The 7250-nt window shown below is 44.2% G+C and overlaps 1 protein-coding gene across 1 annotated transcript in view; it reads left to right on the plus strand.

Moving 5' to 3' along the window:
- The first annotated feature begins 692 nt into the window (after positions 1 to 692).
- Positions 693 to 7250, plus strand: part of sertad2b (SERTA domain containing 2b) — a 40744-nt gene continuing 34186 nt past the window's right edge. Inside the window, exon 1 of the mRNA XM_005735149.1 lies at positions 693 to 878. The gene's annotated coding sequence lies outside the window, so the exon portion shown is untranslated. The remainder of the gene's footprint in view (positions 879 to 7250) is intronic.

A 7250-nucleotide genomic window follows, 5' to 3' on the forward strand; every position in this document is an offset into this window, starting at 1 on the left:
ATTAAGTTTCATCTGGACCAACAAGATCTGTTTCCCCCCCAAAACTGGGAGGATACATGTCATCCATAGATTTCACAGACTGTGGCCAATGCAAGTCAGTCTTTGGTCTGAATTCACTGACTCAGAAATCATCCTTCATGTTTCTTTATATTTATGTGAATGTGTCCCCTGCGCTCCCACCCACCTGCCTTTAATGGTCAATGGGAACGATTTCCGTGGAGGGAGCGGGAGCTTGGAGTGAGGGTGGGTGTGTGTACGGGTCTGGCGTCCCTTTAAACTGCACACTGAGTTACTGTTGAGGGCTGCGTGACTCCTCGCCGCCGTACCCGCTTCCGCACAGGCGCGATTGGCCGCCACCGCTGTGTGGGCGGGACACGAAACAGTGACTCAGCTCTGAGTCACTGCACGACATGTCTGTCACAGAGCGAAGTGTGACGCGTTCACGGACTTCAGGAACAAACGACTGATAAAGAGACTCAAAGTCAGACTGAAACATGGCGAATTTTACAAAACACATCTCCGTGTTATGAACCACATGTATAATATGTTTAATAGGCTTTCGTAGGCAACTGAACCTCCACACTGAGTGATTTCTTTTCGTTCAGGAGCAGAATTCAAAGAATATTATTTGTCCCATGACACTTGAATGCAGCACGAGGCTGGCCGATATTACAAGACTTCGCATTGGCGGCGGTCTGTGTGACATTGGAGACGTTGGACTAAGCCCGTACGTAGTCCACCAGATTTTAGGTAGAACAGAAATTAGACATCCCGGCATTGGCCGTGTGACCTTTCTCCCATCACAGAAGCTTCAGAGTCCATTTTTTCAAATCCATTTTTCTACTTCAGCACCGTGCTGGACGGATCTGCCATACAGGGTGAGTGTCTGAAACTGCATCATGAACTCTTGTACAGACACTCGCTGTCTGGGGCTCCTCTTGGTTGTGATCGTAAGTGATGTATTTTTGTGTTTATGTTTCCATCTCTATGAGTCTTCTTATCTTTAACACCTTAAACATCTCCACAAGTAGCTTTCAGCATTGTAAGAAAAAAAAAAAAAACAATAACCCATCATAAACTGGTTCAAAGAAGGAGCAAGTACGTTGCCTGTGTACATCAGCAGAGGCTGTCAGAAGTGGAAAAGCGCAGCGTGGAATTCCCGTTACGCACGATCATAACGCGCGTAGACAGTTCAGCGCCAAACTTCACTGGAAAAATAGCGATTTATTGGAGCGAACATGCTGCTGAACGATAATGCATAACAGGTCAAGCGCGCAGATGTGTTTTACGTGTGAAATGACGATGCTCTTGAAATCGGCCTATGTTTGACAAATGAAACATCGCTCATTGTAATTTTTGCGTGTTTAAAAAGTTTAATCAAAAGGCGTCACTTCGTCACTTCAAGTTCTTAATCATGAAGGGAGCACAGGAACTTTCTTTTTTTTTGGGGGGGGGGGGTATAGTTTTAAAGGGCTTTCAGGGAGATTTGATTCTTCTGGAGTTGGAGGAACTCACCGCGGTGTTCTCAGTTGACGCTCACACAGAATCAGCGCTCATTTGCTGTTCTGCTACTGCCTTCATTATATAACCGAGTTGTCTTTAAGCTCTCACACACCAGCACTGACTGACTGACAGGCAGATCGCGCTGCGCTGCTGCGCTGCTCCAGTGCGGCACAGTATTCCCTCGTGCCTGGACTTCATACACACATGTACTTATAATTTATGTGCCGTCGATGTCAAACCGAAGGAAGAAACACGTGTTTAGGATCATGTTTATTGGGTATTTTAAATCATCATTGCTCACTAGGAGCATAGACCTTCATATCTGAGTGCAGCCCGGGCTGACCGGCCTGAATGAACACTCCTGCCGTCAAATGGCCAATGCGGGGCTGGCTGGTGGAACTTTGGCAAAGGGATTACACAAGCATCCAGGCCTCTAACTCAGCAGCTAATCCAGATTAAGGTGCTGTGGTTCTTCAGTGTTCCCAGCCTGGGTCTCAGACACTGTGGCCCGTCTGGCAGGCAAAATCAGCAAATCGTCCAGCATGAGCTGTCGCTTTCCCTACTTTCAAGACTCTGCTGTACTTACAATCCCCTGCAGTACACTAAAAAGCAGAAATACCTGATCTAGTATAATCATGAACCTGGCCGTCACAGTAAAGAGAACACCATGTTGCTAAAAGCTACCTTGATGATCAAATCTGGAGTCGCTTTGGGCCAAAAACGTTTCAGTAGCCACACTGAACAGATGCAAAGCCCTTCCAGAAGCAAGTCTCACCACTGAGCGGCTACCTTGAAAGTCCTCTGGACACTTATCTGTTCAGGTGTTTTAAGTCATTATGGAAATGAACTTTGCCTCTTTATATCCAGCAAGCCACTCAGGGATGGGGTCAGGGTTCCCTTTAAGCCACATGCTACATAAAAAATGACATGCATTTCTACTGGGGTAAAGTTCCATTTAAAGAGGAAGGTGTGCACCTACCTCTAACCCTAAACAGGTCAGCGGTGACTCTGTGGATGTTAAGAAACTAAAAGATGTTCCTGCTGTCCAAGCAGGCAAAAAATTCTTTCTTGGGGTTGTATGATATCCAAACACAAATTCTACCCCTTACTCGCAACACAACATGGGTAACTAATGACCTGGTATATGTTAACAGGTTAGATCAGAAAAGCATATAATCACTAGTCAGATCTGGTCAACTGTAATTCTTCCATACACTTCAAACTTAGGATTCTTCGACTGTCCTCATGTCAAGAGTAGAAGAGTAGACAGGAAGAGGCAGAGACCTGGGAAAACGAGCAGCAAAGGGCCACAGGTCGGAGTCAGACTCAGGCTGCTACGTTTAGCCTTGCAGCATCACCTGCTCACCCTGTGAGCTAAACTGGCTCCCAGCTGCAGAAATCTTGACCTACAAATGTGTCATAATCTCCAGTGGTGAAAGTTGCATTCTTGGCCTCATAGAAGTGAACATAAGAAGTCTGCAAACCTCAGGGTACAAATCTGTGTAAGACAGAGGACAGGTGTTGTACTTGTTTCTGAGGCTCAAACCGCTAAGTACTGGTTAGTGGTTCTGTTTTTCCTGACCTTCTGCTTTTAATGCATTTGGCATTCAGTATGGAGAATGTGACAGAGACTGAGAGAGAGAGAGAGAGAGAGAGGGAGGGAGAGCTCTGTGAACTATAAATAGACAGTGGGAGAGTGGTTGTGATGATAGCATCACCACACAATAATCCCTCAGCAAGACTGGCGTTGCTCCACTGCACTGTGCTGGCTCTAACAGGGAGCAGGTATCCCCTCTACTTTCCCCCTATACAGTAAGCAGGGCTATCCTGTGAACCCTTGACCTTATGCCAAAAGTCTGTGTGCATAAATGCTGTATTAAGCTTGGTAATATGGAACGTGTTTCACTCAGCCTGAACAGGTTGGAGGGTGGATGGAGCTCACTGGTCAGTCAGACAGCAGGCAGGGGGGCAGATCATGTTCCTGCAAGGTTGTGGGCATAAACTGCCATTTGTTGAATGCCATCCTGGACTCCCGCTCATATCAGCTACGTCTCAGCAAGCAAATATTGGCTATGATCAGTTTCAGCACCCACAGATCATTTCCTTGTCTTGGAAAGCTAACTATAAGCTCTAACTGCAAAAATTACAAATGAAATGGATCAATGAAGGCACTCACAGAGTGCTTTTCATTGCAGTGTTACCATAGAACTTAAAGTTTGCTTATCTTGATCTGCCTCACTGTTGCTATAGAGTTGCAAAGTGGTGGCTGCTATTTTGGGCAATCCTGATCCAGCAGTAAAGTCCCATTCATTTCTCCCACAGAAAATGTAAGGTGACTCATAGCTGGAGCGCCTCTACAGCTTGGATTACCATCAAAATCATCTGATTCAATCATCAAACCATTAACAATGGTGTTACAAAGTATTTATAAATTTTTTTTTAATTAAAAAAAGTCAACGGTGTAAGGTTGTGCAAATAAAACTTCCTGGTAAGAAAGTTAACTTAAATCCTTATTTGCATTTCCACAAGAACAACTGGGTTCTTCTGATTCTGTCAGGAAATTAAGTCTGTGTATCAAAATCAGTTTTGAATTTTTTTTAAATCTCATGCGATAAAATTAAGCAGCTGTGATTGGCTCCCTCTCCACAGCACTGGCTCCTAGAGGTCATGGGTATTGTAGTATTTAGACCACAGGTGTCGAACTCCAGGCCTCGCGTGACGGTGACCTGCAGGTTTTAGATGTGTCCTTGATCCAACACAGCTGATTTAAATGGCTAAACTACCTCCTCAACATGTCTTGTTCTCAGAGGCCTGGTGATGAACTAATCATTTGATTCAGGTGTGTTGACCCAGGGTGAGATCTAAAACCTGCAGGACACCGGCCCTCGAGGCCTGGAGTTCGACACCCCTGATTTAGACTGATGCACAAAAGGCATAAAAACCATCAATCTGACAAACTCTGCAGATAGCAAATATCTCTGCTAACATAGTTCTCTGTAAATGCTTTGTCACAGTCATTATAGTATTAACCGAGCATGTTTTTCAATAGTGGGGGAAGCTGCAGCTCAGTCCTTTAGTGTCCCTGTAATGTCTTTGTTTGAGGTGTAGCTATGCAGCAATATAAACATTTGGACACTATTAGAAGCCTAATCTTTATGCAAACAGATATTAGCTATATTTAAAAGGCAAATCAGTGGCTGCTGTTTTTTTTTAAGGAAGTCATAATGTGGTCATGACACTGATGAAAATGCCCATCCGTGCTTTTTCTGTGATTTACTAATTTGAAAGTCTCAATCTTAAGAACAAATCTCAAGCTGTTCCATAATATTTCTGGTGTTAAGCTTAATGACCTTCAGCAGATGTAGTGAAGATCATCTTAAAGGGCCAGTGCACGCTTTAGGACCTTCAACATCCTTTATATACACACAGATATAAACATACTCGACACAGATTGTCAAGCTGTAATGAAAACGTCTCTCTTTTGTTGCTGCGTTTCATGGTGGCAGCGCTTGTGTGTGATGTAAGTGTTTGACTGCTGTCCATAAACTGCACTTACAGGTTTGCAGGTGCAAACAGGAGACACACACTCACACACAGACACACACTTGCATTTTGCTGCCTTACCATTCATTCCATCGCCACAGTCAGCAGTCGTGTGTGTGTTTGTGTAGCAGCTCTGCATTTTTGTTTTTAGTGCTTTTACTTTGAACAGAGCGCTCACCATCGCTCCGCCCCTTCAGGCACTGACCTCCTTTTCATTATTCAAACAAACAGAAACTTTTTCTTGTTTCATTCCTTCTTTCTTTCTCACATGTTGACGCAGATACAACTTTATTTTTAATGTTTTTAAACCAACAGATCAACTGTGCAACATTACAGGGAGAAAGAGTGGCAATCGTAGGAGATTTTATTTTAGATATTTGATACTTTGATGTGTTTAAGAGGCTTTTATTGGCATGGATGTGCTTTTCAAGTTTGTAGTGTGGGAATGTGTAAAGCTGCGATAAAGGCTTCATTGTGTGAATGCTGCATGCCTTTTTTTCTTATCTTTTGAGATCTTGTAAAGTCAGGAAATGTTCAGGAAAGAAAACCGGACAAGAATTTCAGTGGTGGAATAATTTCATATTTGCCAAACAGAGCAGGGGCAACATGGTGGTGCAATAAGGCCCTGGGTTTGAATCCACCATCCATCCACCATCCACCAACAGGACAGCCGCAGATGTTCCCTGAACCTCAAAACACCCCCCATTCCTGTGTTTTTAACTCCTGCCAATGTCACAGGCACCAGGGAACGTCTGTGTGCTAGACGCCACAGAACGTGCCCACTGGTCTCTTGTCCATGTACTGATGGGTCAGAGCTGTTTTAGCAGCATGGGAGGAGAATTTAAAAAATCAGGGGGTGGTTTAACGTTGGGGCTTGTCTGTGTGCAAGAGTTAGCGTTGAAATGTCGTGAGACAAAATACTGTAACTCGAGGCGGTATTTTAACTCCCAGAACAGACCTCGTGGTAAAAGCACGTTGTGTTACAGCATTACACCAGCGTCGGTGTTGTTTTCTGCTACGCTTACAGCATGTTTACGACGTGCATCGCAATGCACTTAGGATCTAATAACTGAGGGAGCATTGTGCTGGATTCAGAGATCCTCAGGAAACAAGACGCAACAAGCAGAGATCGGAGACACATATTGTACACGCACACACACACACGACTGAGGGGATCAGATGTCAGAGAAGGAGCATTTGCAGAGCAGGCCTCTTAACAGGAGCAACAACTGCATTCAGAGAAAGACAGACAGATGTAAAGAGCAGATTTCCAGTGTCCATTGAGAAAATAAGGAGCTCCTAACTGAGCCGCTTGCACAGATGTTGACTCGTTGGGAGGTTATCATGTTGCATCCTCTAGCACACTGACTCATTGCTCCACTACCTGTATACTACGCTGAGTTACATCATGTACTCAGTTGGAATACCCCCTCCCACACACACTCTTCCTCCTACTCTGTAAGACAGCGAGAATGCTGCTCGATGCTAACGTAATGCGGTCGACTCTGACACACTCGATTCATCATGCTGCATGAATACCAGCATGTTTTTCAGAACTAGTTTACTGTTCTACAATTTTTTTGGTGCGATGATTGTCTGAAATGAAAAGATTATGATCAGAAAATGTTGTACAGTAAACACCTTAGTCAAGTGTCCTATAAATATATTCTTTTTAAAGGGGACCTATTGTGCTGTTTGTGGCCGCTCATGTTAGATATGCCTAAGGTTTCAGATAATGAGGTTAGTGTAAGTGCAGGTAATCCCTGTTAGCCAGAAGCTCATACTTGAGATTGCTCTAAATGTTGTATTTCAAACAGCTTTTTTAAAACTTATGGTCTGTGTGATGTCACAGAAAAGGGATATCCCTAATATGGTGATCTCTGGCACACAGCTCCGCCCATTTCCTGTTCAAATCTTTTGCTGGGCAGAATAAAGGGAGCTTAAAGGGAGGAGGAGCTAAAAACTGATTATTTTAGCTGGGGGATGAACTGAAGGGCTTTCTCCTCGATATTGTAAATTATTATTTTTCAGAGCTGCTCTAGTAGAGTGCAAAAATAACCTAATATCCGAACAGGTCCCGTTTTTGAGCACACATTGTTTCCTGAATGCACGACTCACTCCGCGACTCTTACTGGATTAGAAGGTTATGGTCTAGGGCAGCAGTCCCCAACCCCTGGGCCACAGACCGGTACCAGTCCATGAGT

The sequence above is a fragment of the Pundamilia nyererei genome, unplaced genomic scaffold (genome assembly GCF_000239375.1).
Source record: "Pundamilia nyererei isolate P.nyererei 1_Seehausen unplaced genomic scaffold, PunNye1.0 scaffold00062, whole genome shotgun sequence".
In the NCBI taxonomy this organism is placed as follows: Eukaryota; Metazoa; Chordata; class Actinopteri; order Cichliformes; family Cichlidae; genus Pundamilia; species Pundamilia nyererei.